The following is a 17,131-nucleotide window of genomic DNA, read 5'->3' on the forward strand; positions in this document are numbered from 1 at the left end:
CTTCCACCCTTATCACCTGAAAAATTATTTGCCTTACTCTGAAATGTTGAGGCTAAGAACATACTGCAACCTTGATTCAGACTTTTTAAGGCAAGCTAATGTACTAATGGAACAGCTGAAGCTTAGAGGTTACTCTTCTAGTATCTAAAACTGGCCTTTTTAAAAGCAAAGAGTATCCCACACGTATCTTTGTTAACACTCTGGAGCAGAGACAGGACCACAGATAGAATGGTGATTCCTCTTATGTATGACCACACATAAGTGAATGTTAGGGGGATACTGGAAAAAACTGGCATCCCTTATCTGGGATTTCCATGTGGAAGTCTCTCCCGTTGTTCATCCTTAAGTGTGCCAGGAACCTTCAAGATATGTTAGCCAGGAGCAAAATAAGCAAACGTACTCCAGATAAAACTCTGATAGATGAAGGGGGGAATTCCAAAGGGCAATTCTCCTTCTGGTAAATGTTCAGTGTGCTCTCTGCCTTAAAAAAGAATGTATTTCTCTAAGTAGAAACGATTACATAAAATCTTTTGTACACTGTAATTCTAAAGGTCTGATTTATGCTGTTCTATGGCCTTGTAGCTTGATATATGTAAGAATGACAACAAGGCCAATGAAAACAAAGTCTACAAATCAGTGAAGATGGCATTTTCATGCAATGTTTCTGCTTTAAACATCTTTGTCTGAAGAGGAGTTTTGTGATACTCAAAAGCTTGCATCCAATTCAACAAACATAAGCTGGGTTGATTGCAACCACCTTGATTTTTGTCCTATTTTTTGAAATAACAAACCTAAGACCTGTTCAGACTGGACTTTGGGACATGAGAGATGCAGGGCCTACACAGCCAAGCTCAAGCATACTCCTTCATAGATGTTTTACAGGTATTTGAAGATTTAGTAACAATCGCAGACTGTACAGCATGCCCTTGAACCGCAAGCAAGCTTCTGCATCCAAGAGATTTGTATTTTAAAAGAAAAAAACTCTTTAAAAGGAAGAGAATATTTATACTGCTGGCAAACTGCTGTATTATAAGGGGTGGATGGATTTAGGGAAGTATTCTTTCTATTAGTAATAAGCAGCACCTATAAGACTAACAAAATTTGTGGTAGGGTATGAGCTTTCTGAAAAAGTGAGTTGCAGTTCACCAAAGCTCATACCCTACCACAAATTTTGTTATCTCTTATAGGTGCTACTGGACTCTTGCTCTTTTCTACTGCTGGGGGTGAAGAGTGCCCTCAAGTCATAGCTGACTTGTGGTGACCCCTGGTGGGGTTATCATGGCAAGAGACTAACAGAGGTGGTTTGCCATTGCCTGGCTCTGCAACCCTGGTCTTCGTTGGAGGTCTCCCATCCAATTACTAACCAGGGCGACCCTGCTTAGCTTCAGCGATCTGATGAGATCGGTTTTATAGGTGCTAGCGGCCTCTTGCTCTTTTCTATTGCTACAGACAAACACGGCTACCCATCTTGATCTATTAGTAATCAGGATCAGCCGGGGCTGGTTGGATGGCACTTATTTAAGCCTGGGAGAAAAGAGCAAACTGCGTGCAAACATCTTGCCAGGGAAGCCTTGCACTGCCCCCCTCCAGCCTGCTCCATAGTGCGCCCTCCCTCCCTGCCCCTTTTCCATTCAGTTCTGGCCCGACTCGCCCCTCCCCCCTCCCCGATCTCTCTCGGGGGAATCAACTCACCTTTCCTGCAAACAGGCGAAATCCAAATTCTCCCCTCGAGTACGGAAAAAGAGGGAGAGGCGATTCCAGCCGATTAAAGGACTCCCAGAGCTGCACCCCCCAAGAGCCTCTGCTTTTACGCCCATTCCTGGAATTCCGGCGATCCTCCCTCGGGCTGCAGAGGGATTCTGGGAATTGTAGTGCCACCCGGAGAGCGAAGCGCAATAATCATTGAAGGGAAACTGGATCCAAATAAAAGCAGGAACGGAAATGAAAGGCCCGCAAGGCAAAAAAAAAAGGAGGGGCGAGTATATTAAAGACGCTTGAAAGCAATGTTTGAAAAATGAACGCTTTGGACTACTTTACTTTTATTAAGCCCCTTAATGGATAAAACTCGTCAGGAACAGCAGAACTGAGAAAATGCTCTGTCAAGGCATAAGCCGATTGATAGGACAGACTGAAATGGTATTTAAAAAAAACTATCTGGCCTAGCTGAAGACCATGGTGAATTTAATCCTACAGCTGCAAATCCTGAAATCATGGCAGTGAGAGGGCAAGGCTGGCCTCAGCAAATGGCAAGGTGAGGCCGCTGCCAGGGACGGTGGGTGGCTTTTGGTGGGTTCTACTGCTGCCGACTCTCTGCTCATGCACCTCCTAGTAATGGAGTGTTTATTTGGGTCTCATTAGGGTTTCCCACTATTCAGTGTAAAGAGTTTATCTTTAAACTCTGACCAGCATTCAGTCGTTGAAGTGCGTTCTTGAAAACAGCTGTTGCTCCTTTAAGAGAGACAATATTTTGTCAATGCAAAATAATGTATAGGGTTCTTTTTGCAATACTCTCCCCACCAAGATGCAAAGACTCCTCTTAAGAATTTAACAATTTCTTTTATTAAAATAAGTTCTACTCTTTTTAAGAAAGCAAGGTATCAAAATATAAATGCTTATTCAGATAAAACCTACAAAGATGGAGCAGATGAAGGCAACAAGAATCAAGCCTCCTGACATTTCTCAGTTAAATCAATCGGATTTGCTATGAAATGCATCGAAGGTCCCATAACACACTTTACAATAGATCCAGAGGAATTAGCCATGTTAGTCTGTAGTAGCAAAATAGTAAAGAATCCAGTTGCACCTTTAAGTCTAACCAACTTTACTGTAGCATAAGCTTTTGAGAACCACAGTTCTCTTCGTCACATGCATTTGACGAAGAGAACTGTGGTTCTCAAAAGCTTATGCTACATTACAAGAATAAGTTTCTTACCTAGACCTTCAAACCCCTGACCTGCTATCTGGGTTGGCACTCTTATATGTTATCTTATGTGCAATTCTAAGATCTTTTTTCATGTGAAAGCATAGATAAAGTGTGATTGGTCTGAGACTTAATTAATTATATTTTCAATCATATGGCCTTCTATCTAGCCAAAAAGTGACACTATGTCCAGCTGCAAGATAAGCGATATAAATCAGTAAAGATGACAGGAAAACTTAAGTGAGCAGATCATTGTTGGCCCATTCTACAGTTAGATAACATTTATCTGCTACTGCTCAATATTTTTAATTGGCTCCCAAAGATAAAAGAGGACCTGTGTAGAAAAAAACTACAATAAAGTTCATACAGAGTTCACTAGAACAGATGTGTATCACTCAGTAGAATGTGCTCTAATCCATTATTTCGTGATCTCCTCTGATGCCTGCTTCTGAGTGCTCTGTCACTTCTGCTCCGAGCTGCATCAGCTGCCCAGCACAGCTGGAGCAGGGCGCTGGGTGGTGCACAAAGGAGCCCTGGCAGTGGCATTCCGAGCTGCACCCTCTTTCCAGCACCGCTGAGGAGAAGGTATGTTGGCAGTGTGGGCAGCTGTGACTGCAGGAGCTGGGTGAGATTGCGAGTGGGCCAAGGAAGGACTCACAGGCGGGTGGAGGCAAAAAGGAGAGAGCCTAGGTCACTGCCAAGCCCACCCACTCCAAAAACCTTGGTACTGGTACCTTTGGGGGGATACAAGAGGCAGAAAAGGGCAAAAGCTGAGCTGCCTCTCCTCAGGAAGCATACTCTAATCACAGGACGACTGATTTTGTGGGTTTCGCACCAACTGCCACCTGAAAATGTGCTTATGTGTATCAAGTAACCTTCACTATTACAAGAGATTTCCTCCTGCAATTAAATGTGTCTAGATACACCCACATCGCCACTGCAGATAACCTGCTGTGCTGTAGTAGGTAATAATAATGAAAGGGTGATTGCAGAAAAGTGTTCTTTCAGGGTTGCCGGGTCCCTCCCTCCTGGCAACTGGTGGGATGGTGCAGAGGCAGGTATTTTCATGTGCACATGGCATGCCCACGTCCTCAGCTGATGACATCATTTCCAGCACAACCTGGGAGTCACAGGTTGCACCAGGGCCGATTCTTTAAAACTCAGACCAAAACATCTCATTTTTCTCTGCTTCCTGGATTCATGTCGTTTCACTCATATATCTTTAAGAATACACCAAATGCCTTATGCTGAGACGGTCCACAGCAGCTATGTTAGGCATTGTGCACACAGTACATGGGCCTAGAGCTGCCTTTGACAACCTCCAGGTAGGATCTGGAGTTCTTCCAAATTAATCTCTGCAGTCTGGAGATCAGTTGTAATTTGGAGATCAGTTGTAATTCATAGAATCATAGAGTTGGAAGGGGCCATACAGACCGTCTAGTCCAACCCTCTGCCCAATGCAGGATCAGCCTAAAGCATCTCTGACAAATATTCATCCAGCCTCTTCTTGAAAACTGCCAGTGAGGGGGAGCTTACCACCTTCCTAGGCAGCTGATTCCACTTGTGAACTACTCTGACCATGAAAAAGTATTTCCTAATATCCAGCCGGTACCTTTGTGCATGTAATTTAAGCCCATTGCTTCGGGTCGTACCCTCTGCTGCCAACTGGAACAGCTCCTTGCCCTCCTCCAAATGACAGCCTTGCAAATATTTAAAGAGAGCAATCATGTCCCCCCTCAACCTCCTCTTCTCCAAACTAAACATTCCCAAGGCCCTCAGCCTTTCCTCGTAGGGCTCAGTCTCCAGACCCCTGATCATCCTCGTCGCTCTCCTCTGCACCCTCTCGATTTTGGCCACATCCTTTTTGAAGTGAGGCCTCCAGAACTGCACACAATACTCCAGGTGCAGCCTGACCAAGGCAGTCTAGAGAGGGGCTATGACCTCCTGCGATTCTGATGCTATGGCCCCTTTGATACAACCCAAGATTGAATTAGCCTTTTTTTGCCACCGCATCACACTGACTGCTCATACTTAGTTTACAGTCCACTCTTACCCCACGATCCCTTTCACATACACTACTGCCCAGAAGTGTATCCCCCATCCAGTATTTGTGCTTCCCATTTTTGTGGCCCAGATGTAATACTGTGCACTTGTCTTTGTTGAAGTACATCCTATTCACAGCAGAAAATGGCAGCTTCTCTACAGCATCACATCCCTGCTGACCTCCCTCTCCTCCCCAAATTCACCCTTTCCAGGCTCTGCCCCCAAATCTCCAGGAATTTCCCTATCCAGAGATGGCAACATTATATGTTGTCTAGAAGTCCACATACAAGCCTATTTTGAGCATTTTTGTTCAGGCTCCAAAGACCTCTGGGGTCCAGTTTTGGCCTGCCACCCCGTTAATTAGTTGCACCTGTGTGCCGTTGCCCAGACAAGGTGGCCTTGACAGAAAGGGAATCTTGGTTCTTGCACGTCCTCCTCCTGTCTCAGCCTAGCAACGCCTAGCAACGCTGATAGCAAGTGACTTCTGATTGGCTATCCCTGCTAGAAAAGTTTTCTCCTTGCTGCACCCAGAATCTGGCTTTACTCTTGCTAGGATTTGGTTTGACCATCTTGCCACCAGCATGTGAGAGACTTTACGCCCTGTCAGGCCTGAAATGACCAGAGCTGCCTGGCTTGGGTTTTGGACTGTGTTGTAGGAGCACTCAAGCCTTTCAGAGAAATGCAAGTTAGCCAGCCTGGTGTTTAGTCAGTTAGTTTTACACAGGAATAGAGGAAGTTGTTTCTTATTTTAATTGCCTTTTGCTTGTGCCTTAACAGAGTGGTTCCTGCACCCTGCATACACTCTTCTAAGCTAATAAACAACATTTATATTTAAGCTTTGTGTCTGATTGACTGTGTGCAAGATCCCTCAGAGTAAAGAACCCGGAGACTGGTGAGTCTCAAAATAAAGTTGTTCAACCTCCCAGGAGGGCTGCTGGAAGGGTCTGAGTGGCTGTGATCAGCGCCTGGAACGGTAGCCAGGGGGTTGAACCCACCAGACATACGTATCCCTGGTGATTTTACACCATCCTAGCCCCACACTAGGGGTCCACCATTTTCTGCTTGCTGCTGGGCCTTGCATTAATCGGTGGCCAGGATAGACCAAGATGGATGGAGTTCAGATTCTAGCATCTGAAAATGGGGAAGGAGGAGGCGGGGGAAGGAGGTGGGGAGAGCCAATAATCCTGGGATGAGTTGCGCAGCCCTGTGGGATTGGGCCCCTGAGGGAGTTTGTGAGGGAAACGAGTTACAGGAAGCATTTAAAGGAGAGGTTTGTCAGGAGGATTGAGCAGCAGAGTGTGAAATACTATCACCTCTGTTGTTCCCGCTTTAAAATATGTTACCTATATATATATATATATGGTTCCACTTTTAATTACCCTTCGTCCTCGTTCGATAAATCCTCCCTGTATTTTGAGCTATTCTTTAAAACATTTCTATGCCACTTTCTCACCCAAAAATGGTGCCCAAAGTGGCAAGCATTAAAATATTTCCACACTAAAACATCAGGACTTTAACCACAGCATTTAAAATGCAGGTATATATAAAACATTTAAACTATTCAATAAAATATATAAACACACATTAACAACACAAACAGGAAGCAGGGCTGGTAACAGTTAAAGAGGGAGCACCAAACAAAACCAAAAAGTCTGCACCTACTGGTGGAAGACGATGGAGGGTGACGGGCGCATCTTCCTAGGGATTTCCAAAGGTTGAGCACCCTGACAGAGTAGGCTTTTGCTTGGGTTGCCACCCGGCTTGCCTCAGTCAGAAGGGGCACCCAAAGCAAGGCCTCCAAAAAATGACTGCAGTGGACGGATAGATTCATGCGGGAGTAGGAGGTCCGTAAAGTATGCAGGCCCAAAGCCATATACGACTTAAAAGTCAGTATCAACATCCTGTATTGGTACTAGAAGCAGATTGGAAGTGTAGGTGGAACAAGACGGGAGTGATACGGTCCCTAAGACCCATCTAGTCAACATTCTGGCCACAGCATTCTGTACCAATTGTAGCATCCAGGCAGTCTCCAAGGGCATCCCCATGTAGAGTACATTACAGAAATCTAATATAGATCTTGTAAATTTTTTGTTATTTATCGACCGTCTTTCTCAATGAAACTCAAGGCGGATTATGCAGTGTGAGTACAGTAAATTTCAAGAACTTTTCAATAAGGACGTTTCAATAAGAATTGGGTCTATCAACACAAGTTTGCAAAGATTTAAAACGAGCAGAAATCCAACACAGAGGTGAAGGAAAGCTGAAACAAAGAATAAGCACCTCCAAGACTGATACATTAGATAACAACAGAGAGCTACCTGGTAGGATTATACCCAAAGCAGCACATAGTAGTAAATTCGTTCCTATCCCTCCACTGAGGTATCCCTTTGAGACCCCTAATCCCCAGAAAGAGCCAAAGCTGGGGAAAGGCTTTCCTGGCTACCGCTGCCACCTGTTTATTGAACTGGAGGCCTGGATCCGCAGCACTCCTACACTATATATCCTGCTTCTTTATGGGGAGTGCAAACCCCATCCCCAACCAGTAGGAACTCTATTCTATCAGGATAACGTTGCAGCAGGTTAGCCATCTATCCATAAACTGCATGGCTTCCCTGGTATCTGCTGGAACCACTAGATAGTGCTGAGTCATCAGTATATTGGCAGCAACTCAGCCCAGATCTCTAGGGGATCTCTCCCAGTGGTTACACGTGGACGTTAAAAAGCACAAGGGACAAGAGGGAACCTTGCAGGACCGCAGAGGTTAAAAGCTAAGAGGTGGAGCAGCAGACCTCCAGCACCACACCATGAAACTATCCTATGAGGACTTCCGGTTTGGGATTCATGGAGGTCTGACGCAGCTCTACTTGCGGAGCTGACCGGACTGCCGTTTTAAGCGGCCGGCGGGGGGAAAACAGCCTGCGGCTGACTGCTCTCAGGCGGAGAGCAGGCAAAGAACGCTCAAGACCCTAGGGTGTGTTAGATCTCGGACGAGGGGGGGCTCTACGCAACGGGTCCCCTCCCGATCCTTGAGGTCCCACCCTGCGACAGGTCGGCTACGATCTCTGCGGCAGTTCTGGGGCCAATTCGGCTGGCATAAGACCTACATACCCAAGCTTCGATTGGGGGAAGAAGTGGAGAGGAGAAATTAAAATCGAAACAGCGATTACAACCTGAGAAAAGTGAATGAGAAGGTAAAGATCACTATCTTCTGATACGGGACAGATTGCTAAAAGTAAAGAGGAATAAAAGTAGATTTTCAAACTGCAGCAGGCTAATAATAAGGAGGGGAAGACTCGGCAAGAGTTGTATTTGAAAAAAGACTAAGTTTAAAGAAGTTATTAAAGAAATTGGACTATTGTTTTGAATACTTGCGGTTATGGAGCTGTGAGAAAAAGATACCATCGCGAGACCTACTGTGGGAAGTCGGGAGACAGGAAGTACATAATAACAATAGAGTTGCTGGAGAGAAGCGGCCCTTGCTGGAGGGCAGGAAGAAGGGAATCGCCATCTTTGAAAGGGGAAGTGTCGCGGCTTCAGCGGAAAAGGAAGTAAGCCATTTTGGATTACAAAAATCATAGAGGAACCATAGAGAAAAGACGCCCGACATTTTGGACTCTTTAAAAATTAATTTCTGCAAGAAGACCGGGATATTTGAAATAAAAAGACATTAAATCTTACGCCACGGAGTTAAGGAAGAGAGCGGACTCATGGGAGCGAGCCAAAGCAAGCCCCACGATGTCGAAAAAAGAGTGGCAATCGGCAATAGAAAACCTGGACAAAAAACTTTTAGAAGTGATTAAAGAACTTAAGGACACGAAATTGGAGCTGATTAAAGAGGTTAAACAGACAGTAAAATCGGAGCTGTCAGAAGTGAAGAAAGGTATGGAAACAATACAAAATGAATTACAAGGAACGCAGCAGAGAGTTAAAGCAGTAGAAGGCGCGATGGAGAATTTAGCAGACACGCAACAAACAGAGATGAGACTGATGAGGGGAAGAATGGCGGTTGCGGAAAGTAAACACATGGAGAAGCAGCTGAGGTTTCGCGGCTTGCCGGAAGTGGAAGGAAAGACAGCGCAAGAACAGATGACTGAGGTGTTAGCTGAATACCTGGGGAAGGAGGAGGAGGAAGTTGTGGCTATCCTAGATGTGGCATATCATGTAAACTCGAGAATTGCAACCCAGAGGAAATTACCAAGAGACGTGATTGTGCAGTTTACGACACGAAATATGAAAGAGAAGATTGTGACTAAACAGTTTCAAGATCCATTGGAGATTGATGGCAAGACGATTATCATAATGAAGGAACTACCCAGATCAGTGCTATTAGATCGGAAAAAATACAAAGTGCTAATTCAGATTTTGAAGGACATGAAAATCAGGTACAGATGGGAGCTACCAGAAGGTGTGTCCTTTGAATTTGGAGGGGCAAAAAAGCGTATCAGATCTGAGCGAGAGATGGAGCGATTTATAAGGGACAATGAAAAGGACTTACCAACAAGATTATGAATATGGAATGTAAAGTTTTATCTTGGAATGTAAATGGACTAAATTCACCGAATAAGAGAAAAAGTATTTTCCACTGGCTATTAAAACAAAAATGTGACATTGTCAGTTTGCAAGAGACCCATATTCGAAAGCAGGATGCAAAATATTTAAAATTGGGAAAATTGGGCAATGAATTTGTAGCGGCCTCCAATAAGAAAAAAAGAGGAGTGGTGTTGTATATAAAAGAGGAGCTACAGCCAAAATTTGTAATGAAAGATGTGGAAGCCAGATTTATAGCAGTGGAATGTACATGGAACTTAAAGAGAGTGTTGGTAGTCGGAGTTTATGCACCTAACGGTGCAAAAGAAAGCTTCTTTGAGGATTTGAGGAAGCAACTAGACGATCTTTCAGACGACCAGATAATTCTTGCTGGAGACTTCAATGGAGTGACAAACTTGGAATTAGATAAAAAGACATCAACTGCACAAAAGAAAAGAGGACTATTACCAAAGCTTTTTTTTGAGCTGATACAACAGGAGACTTTAGAAGATGCATGGAGAAGAGAAAATCCTAAAAGTAGACAATTTACTTTTTACTCTTCAAGGCATTCTACACTATTGAGAATTGATATGATCTGGGCCTCAAAAGACTTAGCGTTATGGACTAAGGAGGTAGAAATAATGCCGATGGTAGGCTCAGATCATAACCCAATCATGTGGAAATTAGGGAGGAGGAGAAAAAGGAAAGCATGGAGAATAAATGAGGACTTGCTACAGGAAGGAGAGAATATGGAGATGTTGAGAAGAGAGACAAAGTTCTTCATACAATACAACGTGAATAAAGAAGTACCAACTGATAAAGTTTGGGATGCCTTTTTTTTTTTTTTTGAAAATTTTTTATTGGGTTAGAATCCATTATTTTCACATTTACATTCAATTTTCCCCAATTTTTTCATCTCTAACCCCCTCCCTTTCCCCCCCTTTTTGTTGACTTCCAACAGCTTTCCAACCCTTTGTCCCCTTTCCCTTACTTTTATTAACTTCCTCTATCTAAAACAAATATATATTCTCCATTATTCTAAGCAGTACATCCTTAACTATTTTTAACATTGTATGCCCAAACTGTAAGTCTTTGTTTCCATCTTAGATAAACAATTTATCCCATTTTTCAATTTCAAATATTTCTATATATCATAAACCATATAGATCATACATTCGTTTATATCAAACAATTTGACTTATTCTCTATATATTACTCATTCTATCTTTTTATAATAATTCTATATATCTCTCCCCACGTAGTCAATCAATTTGACCCATCTATATCTTCAGACATTCAGTTTGGTACAAAACTTACCAGAAAGAAAGAAAATATTGTTAGTTAATCAATCCTTATATTTAGTCCTTATAATTAATTATTTTCTCTATGTTCTGTTTGTTAACCTATATATATCTATATATATATCAATTTATTAATCTGACTGCTTATTAATTCGCATTTATCTCTTCTCCCCCCGGTAAAGTCTCCCCCCTCTACTTCAATGCTTCAGTAGTTCTCAAACTGCCACAGTTTTCCTCCCACCTCCCATTTCTTCTCCAGGTATTGTTTCAGCTTCTCCCAGTCTGTGTTGAACTGCCCTGAGTCCAGATCTCTCAGTTTTCTTGTCATCTTATCCATTTCAGCCATATACAGCAATTTGTAAATCCAATCTTCAATAGTTGGCACTTCTTGTACTTTCCATTTTTGCGCATACAAAAGTCTAGCTGCTGCTGTCATATAAAATATCAACGTCCTGTATTGGGCTGGAATTCCCTCCATTCCCAAGTTCAGTAGCAGGAGTTCTGGGTTCTTATTAATTTGAAATTGTAAAATTTCACTCATTTCTCTTATTATTTCCCCCCAGTACTGCCTAGCTACCTCACACGACCACCACATATGATAGAGGGAGCCCTCATGCTTCTTACATTTCCAGCATTTATTAGAAGTATTCAAATTCCCTAGCGCAATCTTCTTTGGTGTCATGTACCAACGATAGATCATTTTGTAGATGTTCTCTTTGATATTAGTACATGTCGTTGTCTTCATTGTAGTTTTCCACAAGTATTCCCATGCCTCCATTGTTATTTCTTTATTAAAGTTTATAGCCCATTTCACCATTTGTGTTTTAACTATCTCATCCTCGGTATACCACTTCAACAGTACTTGGTATACCTTGGATATTCTTTTCTTATCTTCTTTAAGAAGGGTCTGCTCTAGTTCCGAATTCTCTATTCGTATACCTCCCTTTACAGAGTCCGAATTATATAAGTCTCTGATCTGTCTATACTGGAACCAGTCGTAGTTAGGTGATAGTTCCTCTTGTGTCTTTATTCTGAGTTTGGATGCTTCAGTTTTAGTTATTTCTTTGTACGTTAAACATTGTTGTTCATTATCAACAGCTCTCGGGTCTATCACCTCATATGGAACCACCCACAAAGGAGTTCCTTCTTGTAGATAAATTCTGTACTTCTTCCAGATTATGTATAGACTTCTCCGAACAAAGTGATGCAGGAACATCGAGTTGACCTTTACTTTGTCATGCCATAAATATGCGTGCCATCCAAATATTTTTTTATATCCCTCTAGGGCTAATAGTTTCTTGTTCCTTAATGTCATCCATTCTTTCAACCAAACTAGGCAGATTGCATCATGATAAAGTCTCAGATTGGGCAGTTGCATTCCGCCTCTTTCCTTTGCATCTTGTAAAACTTTCACTTTCACTCGAGGCTTCTTGCCTGCCCAAACAAAATCTGATATTTTCCTCTGCCATTTTTCAAATTGTTTGGAGTCTCTGATGATTGGTATTGTCTGTAGCAAAAACATTACTCTTGGTAACACATTCATCTTAACTGCTGCAATCCTGCCCAACCATGACAAATTCAATCTATTCCATTTAATCAAGTCTCTCTCTATCTGAGTCCATAGTTTTTCATAATTGTTTTTGAATAGGTCTATGTTCTTTGCAGTTAATTCGACTCCCAAATATTTCACTTTACTTGTTACTTCACAATCCGTTGTTTCCATTAACAATTGTTGTTTCTGCTTAGTCATGTTTTTGCATAGTATCTTTGACTTCTTTTTGTTAATGAAGAAACCTGCCAAGTCTCCAAACTCCTTGATCTTATCTATCACTCTTGGCATGTTCTCCAATGGGTCCTCTACAATTAACATTATGTCATCCGCAAATGCTCTGACCTTATATGAATAGTCCTTTATTTTTATTCCACGAATTTCCTCATCTTGACGTATTTGTATCATCAGAATCTCCAATACTAAAATGAACAACAATGGAGATAACGGGCAACCTTGTCTTGTTCCTTTACTTATCGTCAATTTCTTGGTCAATTCATCATTCACCACGATTGCTGCAGTCTGGTCTCTGTAAATTTCCTTAATTGCTCTGATGAATCTTTCTCCCAATTGTAGCTTTTCCATAGTGGCAAACATAAAGTCCCAGTTTAAATTGTCAAACACTTTTTCAGCGTCTACAAAGAAGAAACCAACCTCTTTGTCACAACGCTTGTCATAATATTCAATAGCATTGATCACTGTCCTTAAATTGTCTCTTATTTGTCTGTCTGGCAAAAAGCCTGCTTGTTCCTCCTCTATGACTTCCGAGAGCCACCCCTTCAATCTCTCCGCCAATATCTTCGCAAAAATTTTATAGTCATTATTGAGTAGCGATATAGGTCTATAATTTTTCACGTTAGTCAGGTCTAGGCCCTCTTTTGGGATCAATGATATATTCGCTTGACTCCAAGTGTCTGGAATCCTTTGATCCCTTAAAACCCCATTCATCACCTCTTTTAGGAATGGTGCCAGTTCATTAGCCATTGTCTTATAGAATTTAGCCGTAAGTCCATCTGGCCCTGGCGCCTTTCCTAGATTTGCAGATTGTATTGCCTTACTTATTTCCTCGTCAGTTACTTCACTGTTCAACTTATTTCTCCAAGCTTCCGAGATTTCTGGAAGTTTGGTTTTCTCCAAATATGACGCTATTGATTCTTTGTTTACTTCTTTTTTATTATACAGCTTAGCGTAGAATTTATAAAAGGCTCTACCAATGGTAGTCTGCTCCAAATACGTTTTGTTATCTTCACAAATTTTATTTATTATTTTCTTTTCCCTTTTCTTCTTCAATTGCCATGCCAGGTACTTCCCAGGTTTATTAGCACCCTCAAACGCTTTTTGATTCAGTCTTTTAAGATTCCACTCCAATTCTTTGTTGCTCATTGCTGTTAGCTGTTCTTGAAGTATTTTAATTTCCTGGTATACCTTCTTTTTCCCTGGTCTCTTTTTTAGCTGTATTTCTTTGGCTTTTATTTTCTCCTCAATCTCTTGTCTTTTCTCCTCTTTCTTCTTTCTTGCTCTACCATTTAAGTCCATTAGTATGCCCCTTACAACCGCCTTGTAAGCATCCCAAACTTTATTGGTTGGTACTTCTTTATTCACGTTGTATTGTATAAAAAACTTTGTCTCTCTTCTCAATATTTCCATATTTTCTCTTTCCTGTAACAAGTCCTCATTTATTCTCCATGCTTTCCTTTTTCTCCTTTTTCCAAATTTCCACATAATTGGGTTGTGATCTGAGCCTACCATCGGCATTATTTCTACCTCCTTAGTCCATAATGCTAAGTCTTTTGAGGCCCAGATCATATCAATTCTTGATAATGTAGAATGCCTTGCAGAATAGAAAGTAAACTGTCTGCTTTTAGGATATTCTCTCCTCCATACATCTTCAAGAGTCTCTTGTTGAATCAACTCAAAAAAAAGCTTTGGTAATAGTCCTCTTTTCTTTTGTGCCGTTGTAGTCTTTTTGTCTAGTTCCAAGTCTGTCACTCCATTGAAGTCTCCAGCAAGAATTATCTGGTCATATGCAAGATCGTCTAAATGCTTCCTTAAATCCTCAAGGAAGCTTTCTTTTGCACCGTTAGGTGCATAAAGTCCGACTACCAACACTCTCTTTAAATTCCAAATACATTCCACTGCTACAAATCTAGCTTCCACATCTCTCATAACAAATTTTGGCTGTAGCTCCTCTTTTATGTACAACACCACTCCTCTTTTTTTCTTGTTGGAGGCCGCTACAAATTCTTTGCCCAGTTTTCCGGATTTTAAATATTTTACATCCTGTTTTCTAATATGGGTCTCTTGCAAACAAACAATGTCACATTTTTGTTTTAGTAGCCAGTGAAAAATATTTTTCCTCTTATTCGGTGAGTTTAGTCCATTTACATTCCAAGATAATACTTTACACTCCATACTCATGATCTTGTTGGTAAGTCTTTTTCATTGTCCTTAATAAATCGCTCCATCTCTCGCTCAGATCTGATGCGTTTTTTGGCCCCTCCAAACTCAAAGGACACTCCTTCCGGTAACTCCCATCTGTACCTGATTTTCATGTCCTTCAAAATCTGAATTAGCACTTTATATTTTTTCCGGTCCAATAACACTGATCTGGGCAGTTCCTTCATTATAATGATCGTCTTGCCATCAATCTCCAATGGATCTTGAAACTGTTTTGTCACAATCCTCTCTTTCATATTTCGTGTTGTAAACTGCACAATCACATCTCTTGGTAGTTTCCTCTGAGTTGCTATTCTCGAATTCACACGGTATGCCACATCTAGGATAGCCACAACTTCCTCCTCCTCCTTCCCCAGGTATTCAGCCAACACCTCAGTCATCTGTTCTTGCGCTGACTTTCCTTCCACTTCTGGCAAGCCACGAAAACGTAGCTGCTTCTCCATATGTTTAGTTTCTGCAACTGACATTCTCCCCTTCACCAATCTCATCTCTGTTTGTTGCGTGTCTGCTAAATTCTCCATCGCGTCTTCTACTGTTTTAACTCTCTGCTGCGTTCCTTGTAATTCACTTCGTATTGTTTCCATACCTTTTTTCACTTCTGACAGCTCCGATTTTACTGTCTGTGTAACCTCTTTAACCTCTTTTATCAGCTCCAATTTCGTGTCCTTAAGTTCTTTAATCATGTCTAAGAGTTTTTTGTCCAGGTTTTCATCCAGGTTTTCTATTGCCGATTGCCACTCTTTTTTTGACATCGTGGGGCTTGCTTTAGCTCGCTCCCACGAATCCGCTCTCTTCCTTAACTCCGTGGCGTAAAATTTAACGTTTTTCTGTTTTAAATGTCCCGGTCTTCTTGTAAAAATTAAATTTTAAAGAGTCCAAAATGTCGGGCGTCTTTTCTCTATGGTTTCTCTATGATTTTGTAATCCAAGATGGCCTACTTCCTCTTCCGCTGAAGCCGCGACCCTTCCCCTTTCAAAAATGGCGATTCCCTACTTCCTGCCCTCCAGCAAGGGCCGCTTCTCTCCAGCCACTATATTGTTATTACGCACTTCCTGTCTCCCGTCTTCCCACAGCAGATCTCGCGATGGTGTCTTTTTCTCACAGCTCCAAAGCCACAGGTATTCAAAACAATAGTCCAATTTCTTTAATAACTTCTTTAAACTTAGTCTCTTTTCAAATACAATTCCTGCCGAGTCTTCCCCTCCTTTTCACTAGTCTGTTGCAGTGTAAAAATCTACTTTTTTTCCTCTCTGTTTTTATCAATCTGTCCCGTATCAGAAGATAATGATCTTTACCTTCTCTTCACTTTTCTCGGGTTGTAATCGCTGTTTCGATTTTAAGTTCTCCTCTCAGCTTCTTCCCCCAATCGAAGCTTGGGTATGTAGGTCTTATGCCAGCCGGATTGGCCCCAAAACTGCCGCAGAGATTATAGCCGACCCGTCGCAAGGTGGGACCTCAAGGATCGGGAGGGGACCCATTGTGTAGAGCCCCCCCTCGTCCGAGATCTAGCTCACCCTAGGGTCTTGAGCGTTCTTTGCCTGCTCCCCGCCTGAGAGCAGTCGGCCGCGGGCTATTTTCACCCCACCGGCCGGTTAAAACGGCAGTCCGGTCAGCTCCGCAAATGGAGCTGCGTTAGACCTCCATGAATCCCAAACCGGAAGTCCAAGTTTGGGATGCCTATAAGGCGGTAATAAGGGGCATACTAACGGACTTAAATGGTAGAGCAAGAAAAAAGAAAGAGGAGAAGAGACAAGAGATTGAGGAGAAAATAAAACCAAAGAGATACAGTTAAGAAAGAGACCAGGGAAAAAGAAACTATACCAGGAAATTAAAATACTTCAAGAACAGCTGATAGCAATGAATAATAAAGAATTGGAGTGGAACCTTAAAAGACTGAATCAGAAAGTGTTTGAAGGAGCAAATAAACCTGGGAAGTATTTGGCATGGCAACTAAAAAGGAGAAGGGAAAAGAAAATAATAAACAAAATATGTGAGGACAATAAAACGTATCTGGAACAGACTACCATTAGTAGAGCCTTTTACAAATTCTACGCTAAGTTATACAATAAGAAAGAGGTGAATAAAGAATCAATAGCGACATATTTGGAGAAAATGAAACTCCCAGTAATTTCGGAAGCTTGGAGGAATAGACTGAATAATGAAGTAACGGATGAGGAAATAAGTAAGGCAATACAATCTGCAAATCTGGGAAAGGCGCCAGGGCCAGATGGACTTACGGCTAAATTTTATAAGACAATGGCCAACGAACTGGCACCATTCCTAAAAGAGGTGATCAATGGAGTCTTAAAGGATCAACGGATTCCAGGTACCTGG

At 42.0% G+C, this 17,131-nt stretch overlaps 1 protein-coding gene across 1 annotated transcript in view; it reads right to left on the minus strand.

Annotated features, from left to right (window-relative positions):
• The window catches only part of LOC129327124 (zinc finger protein 665-like), a 98,679-nt gene extending 96,898 nt beyond the window's left edge, over window positions 1-1,781 (minus strand). Inside the window, exon 1 of the mRNA XM_054975579.1 lies at window positions 1,693-1,781. The gene's annotated coding sequence lies outside the window, so the exon portion shown is untranslated. The remainder of the gene's footprint in view (window positions 1-1,692) is intronic.
• Between the last annotated feature and the right edge of the window lie 15,350 nt (window positions 1,782-17,131).

This window comes from Eublepharis macularius, chromosome 4 (assembly GCF_028583425.1).
Source record: "Eublepharis macularius isolate TG4126 chromosome 4, MPM_Emac_v1.0, whole genome shotgun sequence".
NCBI classification, from domain to species: Eukaryota; Metazoa; Chordata; class Lepidosauria; order Squamata; family Eublepharidae; genus Eublepharis; species Eublepharis macularius.